General features: G+C 39.9%; 1 protein-coding gene across 7 annotated transcripts in view; it reads left to right on the top strand.

The window, feature by feature from the left end:
• The first annotated feature begins 11,404 nt into the window (after window positions 1-11,404).
• nrxn2b (neurexin 2b) overlaps window positions 11,405-14,603 on the top strand; it is a 667,491-nt gene continuing 664,292 nt past the window's right edge. For all 7 annotated transcript variants that reach the window (XM_079668270.1, XM_079668273.1, XM_079668275.1 and 4 more), the window contains exon 1: window positions 11,405-11,568. The gene's annotated coding sequence lies outside the window, so the exon portion shown is untranslated. The remainder of the gene's footprint in view (window positions 11,569-14,603) is intronic.

The following is a 14,603-nucleotide window of genomic DNA, read 5'->3' as shown; positions in this document are numbered from 1 at the left end:
AACTAAAAGCAGCACGAAACACTTGTGAGCAGCATAGTGAAGCTGTGTGTTTGTTTGTTTGTTTGTTTGTGTGTGTGTATTTGTGTATAGCAATACAAGCAAAAACCCACATGCTGCCTATAGACCTGAAAACCTACTTTCACGTCTCCCAGCTGAATATGGTTTTTCCTTCCTTATAGTGGAATAACAGGGTCAAAGTTACAACCAGGCTGGGAGAACACATTGCAAACATAAACTGCACTAACCGGTGTATTCCCACTAAAGCCACAGAGCATGAAAGGCTCCCGCTCCCTCACAGCACCACAAGAGCAAAACCACAGTCTTTGTGGGGCTTGTTAGAAAGCCCCCACACTGGAGCATGGAGGAGACAATAAGAAGGAGCAGACGGAAAAGCAATGCCATGTAAGTTTCAGGAAAATATTCTGATATTTGTTGCAACAACAAAGAAAGGAAATCAGCTGTTCATACATCGGCTTGGCACAAATAGAAAATAGGCTACATATCAAGAGAAATGTTATTCTCTGTTTCCTGCCCAGGGACTACATATGTAAATTAGCTAATAGCTAACTGGTACAGCGTAGAAGCTGTGCATTGTGCCTGTCAAATAAACCAAGAAATACATACATAAAATATAACATACTGCTCAGGACTGGGCAGGTTAATGTTTTTTTTCCTGTGCCTTTGTCATTTCCCATTCTTGTCCCGCTTCGATTATACTAATACTCAACCATGAAAGGCATGCATTCATGCATGCTGCTACTGCAAGAGGCTATTATCTTCCTCACTGGAAAAGCCTTGTGCTTTAAAGAAGCAAAGATGCAGAGCTTATTATTACTACTTACTTTGAGGAGCTTCACATTCAACATTAGTGATTCATCGATACTGCACAATCTGTCTGTCCAAAGAACGAGCACCTGTCAATACTTTTTTTTTGCTATGGCCAGCAGCTCCTGAAAATATTTAAATGAGGTGGTTGCACACAGTCATGTAAGGGCCAGCTCAGGATACACAGTATATTCTTTTGAAAGTAATTTCTAATCACTTATTTGTTTAAAAGGTAAAAATTAACCCCCAATTGGTGAGTTAATATATGCAAATTTAGTACAGTTTATAATACCTTCTAACCCAGGGGTGTCAAACTCAATTTCATCGCGGGCCACATTAGCATTATGGTTGCACTCAAAGGGCCAGTTGTAACTTTAAGACTATATAAATATATAATATATATAAAATAATGTAGTATATTAAATTATTGCCTCTGCATTGGATTATTATCGGATAGGGTAATAAATTCATAATTAACTACGTCTGAAGGCGAAAGTAGGGCAAATATTTGCAAGTCTCTTCAGTGCGGCATGTCACAAAATGAGATGCATTGTGGTACATGTAGTTTATTGGCATCTGTAAAGCGGCATGCAACCGTATAGTAAACTTATTATATTCTTTGCAAGCTCTTGCGGGGCCACATAAAATGAAGTCGCGGGCCGGATTTGGCCCCCGGGCCTTGAGTTTTTGACACCCCTGTTCTAACCAGTCATCATCTCATCTGACAAAATCCCTGTTGTAGGCTTAAAATGTGAGTCCAAATGTTTAGGATTGTTAGTTACTATTAACTATTAAATCACATTGCAGCATTATTTCCTCTAGTCACTGTTACTGATAGTCAGTTGGCATTTGTTCTTTGCCCCCAATCAAGCAGTTTCAGTCTGTCGAAGGTTTGGACGTTTTAGTCAGACTCATGCCCAATGTGAGTCTAATGTTATTTTTGCAACAACAACCTAGAACGAGAACAGGTCAAGAACAGATCAAAAGCACTATAAAACAGACTCTCATACAAACACACACAGGGCAGGCAACACAATGCTCGGGGGTTCAGACAATGACCTCATACCCTGCTGGAGAAGCAACCCCAACCACAAAGACAGAGAAGATCTTTGAACAGCGACGTACACATGCTCTACATGTATTTTTAAATCCGCTCCCCTTGAAAGGAGAGGCCCATTACACTCAATAGGGATCTTTCTTCCCCCTACTGTTACCCACAGCTATTTTCTTCCCTTTTCTCACAGAGTTTGCAGGAACAAATAACTGAAAGGAAAATAACTCTGGGTTGTTTTGTTTTCGGAGCATCCAGCTTTCCTTTCCTTGCGCGAAATGAAATAGCATACTGTAATTCCAAAAGCAAATAGATGTTTTTCGGTGGGAGCCGTGCTGTTTAGGCATCTCAGGCCTGTCCAAGAAATATCTTGAAAGTATGGAAATTAGTACATAGGCTCCTGTAAAAACACACACCCATGGCTCTAACACTGCTGCTATGGATGGTTTATTATTTATGTCCTGTACATAGAAACTAGACTGGGGGATAAGAGATGAAACTGAATTAAACATCATTTTATGGGGAGACTAATGGTTAGTGTGCCTGGGAAAGTGGAAGTTAAAGTTTCCAAGTATTTCTGTGTGAATGTTTTTTAACTCTGTGTGAGTGTCAGATTTACTGTACCTGTGAGCACATTGGCTGCTCTCTTACTTTTTCTAAATTCCATTTCATGACATAATGACAGATAAAAACCTCACGGCATTGCCCACCCGTATCCCCCTCCTCTGGCTCCTTCTCTCCATGTCTTGCTGTGCCTCAAACCAGCAATACAACTCAGAAAACCACTTGGCTTGGTTTACCTCTCATCTATGCCTTTTAGAAACACTCTCTAGTACTTAACAGGCAATTACCGCACATTATACAAGAGCATTGGAAAATAAACTGCCAGAACCTGTCTCATAAAATGAGTGAGGCTGCAATTTGATGAACAAACTAACACATGTACACACCTCTTAAATCTGCACCATCTATACATGAAAGCTTGACGGTGCCATTTGACATTGGGCATTTTTAAGCTATAAGGGACAACTCCAGGGCAAAGGTCAAACCCCCTGATGAGCAGTGATTGGCTATGAAGACACCGCTATGGGATGGCTTGGTATAGGTTAAATCCCACAGGATCCATTAATAAGCATCCTGAGTGATTTGATATGGTAGTCATACATAAACATCTTATTAACTCTTGGATACAGCATGGATGGGGAATGTCATTTAAATCATAATGGGAAAATGAAAATAGAAATAAGCATTTCTAAGGCACCATACATGAATTGCATGCAGCGGGTTTAAATCACCAGATAATTCATAATATATTAAGTGTACAAGCAGATGTTGTTTATGGTTTCCTGCAAACAATAAAAATAAAGAAGAATAAAGAAGAAAAAAAGGAAATGAGAGAGCTTATGAATAAATGTGGGTTGATGTGATTGTCAAGACAAAAAAAATGTAACAGTTTTTTTAAACAGCTCAATTTGTTTGATTAACAGAAGACAGTATGTACAGCAAATATGTTTCACGGACACTCAACATATTACTGTCTCAATTGTGCACAGATTGCCATTTGAAAATACCATGTAAGAGTGCCAGGAGGTCCAGATATACCTAATGAATGGTGAGAAATATGTAAATGTACTGATAATGTAACAAAAGAACTTAAACTGATGGTCACAGACTTTCCATAGACAGTACATTTGACACAATTGTTGACATCAATATTTGCTTTACACACAAGGTAAACACAAAATCCAGGATTATGTGAGAGGTTTGAATAGTGTTTGTTTTTTAAAAACATTGAAAAGAAAATATACCCTTCAAAATTATGAAGCCAGGAAGAGTAAAAGATGACAAAGGTATTATACATTAAACATTTTCCAAATTATCAACCAAGTCAATACAAATCTCATCCCATTAATTATGGGACTGAATTGAAAATGCTTTTTCTTGGAAAACTTGAATTGTGACTTTGAAACAGCGCCGTTTTACTTTTGATTGCAAAGGTACTTGTAGAAAATATGATTATACATATAAATATGCACCTGTGTCAAGTAAACTGCCTTGTGGGGATGAAATATTTTCTTAATGTCTTTCATTTTTTGTAAAGCACTTTGAATTGCCTTGTGTTGAAAAGTGCTATATAAATAAACTTTCCTTGCCTTGCCTTGCCTTGCCTTGCCTTGTGCAAGTCCTTTTTTGATAAAGAAATGAAGGTATTGAAGGTTATTTATAGTGCTCAATGGTAATATCTCACATTGATGGGTTAAGTCATCATGCTACACTTTGATGCAGCCGAGTCCTACTGCAGACAGTGCAGCTATTTGGAGAATTTCCCTCCTAGAAAGTCACACAGCACATTGAGCCTTACCTTATTTAATGGTTCAATAGCGATACCTACTCCCTCCTGTTTGAGAGCATTGTTTCCCTATGGTTATTGCGCCATCCGTTACCCCAGCGGATGCCTGGCTGACATAAATGCATACTTCCCATGCCAGCAGAGCAAATTAAACTGAATTGAAGGTGGAGAGAGAGAGTGGGAGATTAAGTGAGAGATGGCCTGGAGAGAGAAAGAAAGAAATAGAGGAACAAAAAGATTAAGGAACAGATTGGAGGAATGACTTGCAATCAGGAATAGAGGAGGCACTCTGACTCTTTGCAACCACACCCACACATACAGGTTGGTTTTCCTACTCTTGTAAGGCCCATTCTCCCTTCTAGTTCCAAATTGTATGCATATAGATCACTTTAATCAAGGCCTATTATGATTCTAAACACATGTTGTGTGAACCTAGTGTATATATCTGACATCAGTTTGTACAAACACCAATTTTATATTCCTTTTTTGGCCTGTAAAAAAGAATCAAACGCCACTCAGGCATTCCAATGCCAAACCCCAGTCACAACTCAAAAAGGATGCTTAGACACTTGGGGGAATCTGCTTATTTGATGTCTAACTGAGAATTAGATGAAGGATCAATACTAAATTCATCTGTGCGTTCAATACTGCATGAGGTATTTAGCCTAGCTTAGCAGCAGGTTTGTGGCAGAGGGAAACAAGTAGCCGTCGGAAAAATCCTTTTACTGACTTTTACTTTACTGTCTCTCTGATTCTTGGCAAATAAGCATGACTTCAATTATCGAGGAATTACATTTCCTTAATCCTCATCTTCATTTCAATCTAAACAAAACCTATACTTAAAATAAACCTTTAAAATAAATGGGTAAGTGAAGTAGAGTGAAAGATTTTAAAGATTTAAAATAAGAAAATAGGGATTGAAATGTTATTTCCACATGTAAAATGTTATAGAATATGGTCATGGCAAAGTGGTTTTACAGATAACTTAAGTGAACATTTTAACAGTATGACATTCTGACACGTTGAAATGTCATTTCCACTATTGCCATCTGAATTGCTACCAATCAGCCTTCTTATTAAATTTTAAAAGGGCTTGCAATACTTCCTCAGCCTTGACAAGGCAGCATTGTTGCACCCTCCATCTCAGGGGGGGGGGGGGATAATTGCTTACCCTCACACCGTGTGTAAAGTGTCTCTTCTATCATCAGAGACTGTGGCCCCCCACCTCTTCAAACACAAAGACAACCCACCGGTGTCCTGGTTCACCACCGCAACAGCGATCAACAGAGGGCCCCCCCAGGGAGAACAGCCCCCCCTGATCCGGGCAAATGCTGTGGAATGGAGCCCACTCAGGGACACTCATTAAGACACTGCACGCACAGATCAGGCTTTCTTTCTTGTGATCTGATCTGTGTGGAAATCCATTCCATGTGGTATTTCTTCCCTACTGCAGGCAAACATACGATTCCTACAAACAGATCAACATCTTCAGAGGTGCCTCCTGCTGTGTACCTTTGTTCCTCTCCCTTCTTTGTGTGCTGCTATCTGCAAATATGCTGATGTTGTCACTGTTGCATTACAAATACACACACAGCATGTCCAAAGGGCTCTGTGGGGTAAATATGTTTGGAGCCATCATGCCTCATCATCTAATCATAAAGGCCTTTAGGGTGCAGAGCATGCCTGCTTCTCCCCTTCGCCATACATGCTGATAACACAATTCTCCCACAATGCCCTTCAAAACGACAGATTCATATCTCAGAGGCCGGTCAGATGATTACAAGGAATGACTGAATAAAGTGCTGCTTTGTCAATTTTCTTTTTTGAAGGAGATAATTGATTTGTTTTGAGTTTTTCCAAAACACATCTATTATTTTTTCAGACAAATCCAGCTGATTGTTCAGCATATGCCATTGTGGTTACCGGTGTGATTCTCATCGCCTACTGATTTTCTAGACTCTTGTGCTCTCTGAACCACTGTCAAAAACTGAATTACATATACCACTGACAGAAAGGCTTGTTGATTTACAACCACCCTCTTCCTGTGCCCGATCAAGAATGTTGATTTGTGTAGAAGACTTTCATCAACTGTTGTGGTTACAAGAGCGATAAAGAGGCAAAGGTTTCCCACAAAATACACTTAAAGTGCACAGTGGGAGGAGCTAAACTACTGTAGGAACAATGTTGATTGCTGTTAAAATGTAAAACAAAAGCAGTTTATTAGTTTGCCAAACATCCTCCTCGAATACAAATTCGATGGAACACATTGTTCTCAAAGCCCCACATTGTTCTCAAAGCCCCACATTTTGTTTTCGTCCCAGTTAGGAAGAGCAAGGCTCGAACACAACATATGGGGGCATTTGCTAACAACTGACGATATCATTTTTCTTATTCGACAGTCTCCAAATTTGCCTCAGAGGCTAACAACACAGATTTGTAACTGAAATGTTTAACGGTAATTTCTCTTCACGCTGTCAGCATGCAAACCTCTTCTCTTCCCTCTCTCCACTGCCTGCTGACCATTAGTCAACATCCTTCCAACACGCGTTAGAAATAGATCAATTTCTCTGACAGGTGTTGTGTCTGAGTAGCAAATCCCCGTGCCTCGCCCTGCTGGTTAAAGATCTGGATTGAGGCTTTTAGGTGTCTCGTCAGAGCAGTAAATGTTTCGCTTTGCAGTATGAACACATTGAACTGTAAATACTTCGGCACTTTTGAGTATCACGTGGGCCTATAATCTCATTTATTTATTTATTTCTAACCTGATCTACATGTGTTGTGATGCATCATTTTACAACACGATGCAAGTATTTGTCTTTTCGTTTGGAAAGAATCATGTATTTGATAGGGAAAAAGCTATAAGACCATTTGCGTTTTCAAAATAGATAGCCTTTTTTACAGGATATGACCAACATTGATATCAAGTTAATATTCTTGCACATTATCCAATAAAGCACAAATGAAAAGTAGTTAGAAAATCAAAGTCGAGAAACACTTCATAATACAGTTGTACGTAAACAATCAGCTAGTAGGCCTACTGTATATGCATACACCTACACACCACTACAACACACAAATGATGTATACCATGAATCTGCATTTGGCTGCACTGGTGTTAAAGCGACATTTATGTAGTTTGAGGAAGCACATCTCTTACTGGAATAAACATTTTCCAAATGTTTAAGTGTAGTGCTTTCAAGCCAAGACAAAATGCACCCAAGGAGACTTTTTGTGGTTAAAACAACAACCATTGTCATATCTAAGGCAACTAAATGTATTTGTGTTCAAACAACTCTCCCTTTGTTAGTCGTTAATAGGGAATTTGATGGATTTGTGATAATGACAACAACAAACAGGGTAGACGGCTTCTTTTGCGTGTCAACTGTTTTTCTTGTCTGATTACACGGCACACTTGATTTGTCTAATTTCAGGGATGAGCAGGACTGAGGTGGTAGCACTGTGATTCAGGGGCTTGGTACCATCAATTCAATTCAATTAGTTTTAATTAGCTCAATGGAGAGAAAGAGGAAAAAAGCAACAACCTCACAGGGTCCTCCAACAATGAAATGAATTACTCATGAGTGAAAGCTTATCAAATCAGCCAGCTTTATATGTAGGGAATATTAAATCAAGGCGCTGGAAGACATCTGACTGAAATGAGTTATACTGATATTTAAAAAGCATGAAATCTCTATTGGGTTCAAATCAGATCACAATAACAGGCTGGTAGTTATTTGATGATATTTGCTGTGTTATACACTCAGTCTGACATCTCTCTGCTATGAAATGTTTTCATTTATTTTTTAGATGTTCCCTTTGAATGGAAAAATCTCTTTGCACCAAACAGCATTGACTCACACTTGATTGAAGCGTATATCTAACAATGGCCGCAGAGACTGGCAGTTTTGTGAAAGGGGGGACTATGACAAATGCCAGGAGAACCTCTGTATATCAGAAGACATTGTGGGTTTGTGGGAAGGGCATCTTAGTAAACAAACCTGCAATTCTCCATACTGACATCAAACAATATATTACAACAGTAGTTTCTTACCCTTTATGGATGGTAACTTGGCTGCTACGTGTTCCCCCCCCCTGTCACAATTTGATTTGTCCCACGAGTTGCAAGCAGTTTTACCAACAGAGTGACTTCTCATTCTTTCTTTAAATTGTTTGTCGGAGTTTGGATCCCCAAGATGCTAAAACTATCCCAACACATTTTCTTTGTTTATGTTTCTTAGCAGAATATTGGATGTTATTTTTGTTCCGGTCCCACACATATTTCATACAATGCTGAGATGTTTTTATCTATGCTGGGGGCGAGTAATATCAGGTTACAAGCAAATACAGAGTTTAACATTTAAATCAAATGTGTGTTGTTAATTGTTGACATGTTATACTGTAACTGAAATGAAGCAAAACTACTGGAGGTGAGGGTGTATTTTTCTTACCCTGTGTGGCTCTGGCCATCACACATTACTATAATACTGAATATAATTACGTATTGTGCTGATACAAATCTGCAATTAAATAAAACAAGATAAAATGATATGATTTATTTAGTTATTTGTTTTAAAAGATGTGTCCAAATGGTCAAATATACATTTGGGCAAAGTTTCCCATAGTAACTAGTAAATGTAATATTCAACTTAAACACTGACTGACATACCTTAAAAAACAATATAAAACACATTGCCACCTAGCTTGCCTCATTATATTTTCTTAATTTCATATTCTGCCCTGAAAATGTAATTCTGAGAGGTGTCAATACTCTTTGACAGGCGGCCATTACAGCACGCAGCTCAATAGGGCTGTGATTGATGCCCTCCAGATCCATTGATGTGATTTCTCTGTCGACACACTGCTCTGACGTGGACACACCTTTAAGGCAGAACAGGCTGATGGCTGGATGAATGGTGTGTACTGTAAAACACTCAAAGACACACCATTGATCCATGTGTCAATAGTGTTTGTGTGGTCAATGTTCCAAATGGTTAGTGATTGACGAGAACTGAGGCGTAAACTAGCCATTAACTCATTTTGCTTTTGTACTCTTAAAGGTCACCTATTATGCAAAATCCTCTTTTGCATGTCTCTACATCAACGTGTGTCCCCTCTGTGTAGAGATTCTGAAAGTTTCAGGAAAAAAGATTCTCTCTCTTTTTGTCCTGATCCATTTATATAAAAACCTGTCTGAAAATGAGCTGATCAGATTTTGGCCACTTTATGATGTCACGTTTTGTTGGCTTGTGTAACCATTAGCCAATCAGCAACCAAGGAAATCCCCCCATCTTATCACCTGAATCTTCTCCTAGTATAATAGGGGACCTTTAACGTGTACATTTTTTTTATATTTGCTGTACTTTTCGACTTATAACTGAAATCTTTGATATCCTGTGATTGAGGCCGAAATTAAGACTTTCACCATGACAATGTGTTGACATGATGGAGGACATGATGAGCGGACCCAGTTGTTCTCCCACTAAGGAAAGACGGAGCAACAGAGCACAGTGAGGCCAGGCTGGGCCTCTAATGAGGAACTTTGTCAGCCCAGTGTCTGACATGATGAGGAGAGGGAATGAAGAGAAAGTGAGAGAGGGAGAGAAATGTAGCTTCAGCTTCAAATGGCCCGGCCCTGACTTAAATGACCCTCTTCTCTGCCCAGATCAAATAGTCCCATTTGTGCAGGTGACATCTTGTTTTCAGCATGAGCGATGGCAGTGCAGCCTAGGGTAACAGGTGAGGGTGCAGCACTAAGGGAATGGCTTGGCTAGTCTTAACTGATCCCACTTGTTATCTGTTGAAAAACACACAACAGTGTTTTCAGTTATTGATTAGGGTCTTGTTTACTCAGGGTGGACATGTAATGCATTTAACTAACTGGCAGTGCTTTCTGGACTGGTAACAACGTTGAATTCAGTTGGCACAAGAAGAGATCCTATAAAGCTGTGGATATTCAGATTATCTAGAAAATCATTCTACTTGAACAGGTCCAACATTACCATACCTTTGAATGCATTTTATATGGTTGAAATACTATGAATCTTTTGAGTACAATATATGTGAATAGAATATAAGAGTGATACTTTGGTCCTATTATTACTTAGTATATTATTTGTTTACTATTACTTGTATCTTGAGACACATAAAAGTGTTGTTAATATATTATTATTGGTTATCATTCAGGTACTTTTAAACTGTTAAATAAACCTTAACTCAATATTTCTTCTTCTTTGTAATAGTATTTATCAATCATTCGTCGCTATATTCATCTTTATGAGGGATATGTTTGTGTGTATCAAACTAAATGCACTGATGAGGAGCATGCCTTATTTGGAAGAAAATGTCTTTTTATGCTGTTTTTCTCCCTTTATGGTGATGAGCTCATGGACCCACTGTTTTGTCTACATAATTGCCCGTGGAAATGTTGGAGGGTGTGGGCAGTCATTAGCAAATAATAGCAGCAGTGCACCTGATGGTTATATCTGAAAGTTTGTGACTCATTAGTAATTGTTCCATTTTGCCAGACAGTGTAGTGTATATAATTAGGTTCACATCTAGCTGAGGATAGGCTCTGCTTCCATCTGTGATATCATTATTTGAGGCAGCTGTGACTGCAGGCCATTATTTGTGTAAAACATATCCTTTATAGACATGTATAAAGGATAACATTGTCGATATGGGACTGTATATCATTATTTCTTTAATCGCAATTGATTATATATTTTTTTCTTGAAATCCCTCACTGGTTTATCAGGTTTACACACATTTTCTTCCACCAAACTATTTTTCACATCTCCGAAATATTGACACCGGAAAGTGGAGTATACATTTCACAGCATTTCCAGGACCTCCCTCTCGCTTCCTCGCCCAGGGTGAAATAGCCTTCTCCAGCCGGAGTGGGGCGTGTCTCTGTGGGCGGCCTCCTCAGTGCGGTGCCGCTGCTGATGCTGCTGTGTCTCTACCAGTGGATGCAGGTGGAGATGCGTCAAATCCCCCAGAAACACACAGAAGCATCCGCTGAACAGAACCTCCACAATAAAAGCCACCGAATTACATACTAATTTAGGAGTTTTATTCTGAAAACTAATCTGAAGTCGCATGTTCTGCCTTGTTGTTGGTATTTCCAGCAGGGATGCAGGTGGAGCGAGTCGGCCAGGACTCACATCTGTCTTGAAGGAGAGAGGGGGTAAAGAAAACCTTCGTTCTGGTCTCCTCTACGCTCTGGATAAAAAAAAGAAAGAAACAAAGAAGCGTGAACTGCTACAGATTTATCCAGGGATCTTTACAAACCTCCCCAAGACTGGAGGATAATTATCTTTGCTGGAATTGCTGCAAAACACAAGTAAGGACTTTTCTCTTATTTTCTGTGACTACATATTTCTGTGTGGGGATTTTTCACTCTATACTAAAGCCGTACACATGATGACAGGTGAAGTCAATGGAAAATGTCTTAGAATTAAACTTATCATATACCAATTATTAACAATTGTTGGCTTTGTTCCGCTGAGAGGAAGCCAGCAGCAAACGATGCGTAATGGGTCAATATTTGGAGGAGATTTGGGAAGCGAGTGGATTCGTGTTCTGCTGTTTGTTTTCTGCGGTTCTGGGAGCAGACACGTTGAATTCGGTGTGATGGACGTCTATGTTTGAAGCCACGCGTGACAGAGTGTGGGAATTCAGGAACAAAAAAATCACAGTGATCGCTGAAAGTCAGTTTTCCTGTAAAATGTGGATTTATTTACGCAGACGACTTGACTTGTGAAAGGGTTATTATTCCAGCTTCCGACACTCGGGGTATCGTTTTATTTAAACAGCTCCCGTTTAGATTTGTTTTCTGTAAATTGTAGACACACAGTGTAGTCTGTTGATGATACAGTACATGTGGCCTAATTTTCACACACACAGCATGCTTACTTGCACACGTACTTCTCCTTCACTCCAAATCCCTGAATTAAAATGTTGCTGGATTGTACCCACCAGAGTTGATCATGACTATGGTACTAGGGCGATTGCTTTCACCCTAGTTTATCATTAATTATTTACAACTAATGTATATTTTAAATGCTATAATAGAAGCTTTTTGACGCGGGGAATTAGGCCGCCGGAGGGTATACTTTCTTTACTGGACAACTGCATTATAATTGGGTGGTGGAGGGCAGCCTGTCTGGTCTGACCCTCTCTGGTGTTAATGCTCTCCGATAAGTGTTTATCTCTAAGTTAATGTGAACAGCACGACGTGGTAAAATGCGTACAGTACAGTACGTATATATTTGGGGGCTTTATGTTGCGCCGAGTCCTGCTGCAACTGTATGCAGCGAGTCCTGCGCCACCGTGTCGCCAAACGCCCACTGGGGTGCGTAACGGTGTCAATACACAAAATCCCCGAACGAGAGGATATTTAACAAGGACTACAAGCCGGTAGATCTCTGATTATGTGATACCAGTCGGGTTGTGGGCTTAGTTGTGCTAACAATAATTAAACAGAGTTGATGTAGGTAAGGTTAGTTCAGCAGCGCAGGGATGGGAGGAGAGGAGGAAAGCAGACACCACATAAGCGTCTGTGGAAAGCTACTCTGCCTTTTTATACAGAAGATGTGTTCAGTTTTTCAGAATAAAGATGAGACTGCTCGCTTAATTTTTCATAAATATTTGTATTTTGATCACTAAAATCACTTATCATTCCTTCTTGATAGACAGTGGCTAGGTGGGACAAATGTCAGTAATTACATTTTTCTTTTTTTATTATTCTTAGATTGTCTTATAGCTAAGTGTGCATTTTGATGAAAATTCTCCCAGCTGCGAATGACTGCCATGAACTTATTGGTTGAAGAGGAACATATAAAACAGTATGGATTATTTGCTGAAGCACACACTGGAAAAGGTGGTGCTTATTGAGTTTTCTGTCCTCTTAATGCAAATGAAGCCCTGTACTAGAAAACAGGCGAGGTGATTTGACTAATTTCCTTTGACATGCCAGAAATGTGTGGTCTCATAAAGCCTTGGATACTGTTGGAAGACTCCGCTGACACCTGAGCAATGGATCAAAACTACATTTTGTTGCCCTCTTCAGCGGGTCAATTCATAAACATTTACCTGAAGAATTACAGTACCAATATTACTTTTCCTGAGCACATCCGTTGTCATATCCAAATTACCCAAAAAATACCAACTGGCTGTGGAAATACCTAAGTAGCTTCTCCTCTTTATAATAATACAATAGGAGACAGAAAGTGGGCCCATACATGATGCCATTGTTCTCCAAGCTTTCAGTGTACTTCATGAAGGGTGCTTAACATTGTTTTTTGGGGTTGAGATGACTTATAATAATTGCAAATTCTCCTGCAATTTGAATAATTTCTCCAGACCTTTTCACTGTTTGCTAGCAGTGAGTGCAAGAAGTGGATTTGAGGTCCCGTGCTTCTCTTTGTTTTCGCTCATCCCTGTGACATTAGGCTCCTAACAACTTTTCCTGCATACTGAATCTCCAGCGTTTCAACTCAAATGCCATCATTTTGGTCAACACACAATCAGCATGCCATTTGAACACTGCGGAATAACAACACCTTTTCAAATGCATCATTTGAGGTGTTGTAAATGTTTGTTGTGAATTTCTGTATATTGAATCTGGAGAGGGACTGGATCTAATGATGGAGCTCGATTTATAAGATATTCAGTCTCATGCTGGGTATATTTAGGCCGAGCACAGCCTGTGAAGCAGCTGTCAGATTGCAAGCATCAGTCAGAAACTCTATCCTTTCGCAGGTCAGTGTTTTGAGCAGCTGTCATTTTCCCCTGACAGAGAGCTGAGGCACTGTCTTCTATCTCACCTCTATCAAAACATTGGCCCTCACACCCTCCCCACGCCCCCTCCCGCCCCGTGGCACCCCTCCAGTTTACCGCCACAGAGACCGAGGGATTGAACATTGTAAGAGAAGAGAATCAGAATGGGTAATCTTCCTGTAATCCCTCGCAAGGAGGCAAAGAGAGCAATCGGCCTCATTAACTCACTCTTCTGCCGCTTGCCGTCTGGCCCTCATCCATCTTCCCGTCCAGCATCCACCCGCAGAGTGGGAGAGAAGAGAGGTTAAAGGAGCTTAGGGGAGCTATAAGGAAGACAGACACTTTCCCTTGCATAAAAAGAGGAAGGAATTTGATAGAAAGATTTCTCCCTACTCCTCCTCACTCCTTCTATTTTAGCTGTGGGTGCCATTATAAACAAGACGTGCCCCGCCAGCTCTTTTGTCTTGCCCTTCAATCTCTCTTTTTTTCTTTTGATTAAGCAGTTGCTGAGTAGAGGTAGAACAGCCTATGATGGACAGCTGGATTGAAAGACCACTTTTTGTCTCTGAGTGATTGCATGGAATGATTTGTGAGAGA

Source organism: Notothenia rossii, assembly GCF_949606895.1.
Source record: "Notothenia rossii genome assembly, chromosome: 3".
Classification (NCBI taxonomy): Eukaryota; Metazoa; Chordata; class Actinopteri; order Perciformes; family Nototheniidae; genus Notothenia; species Notothenia rossii.
Note: the sequence above shows the minus strand (reverse complement) of the source record. Positions and strands in the feature narration are given on the sequence as shown.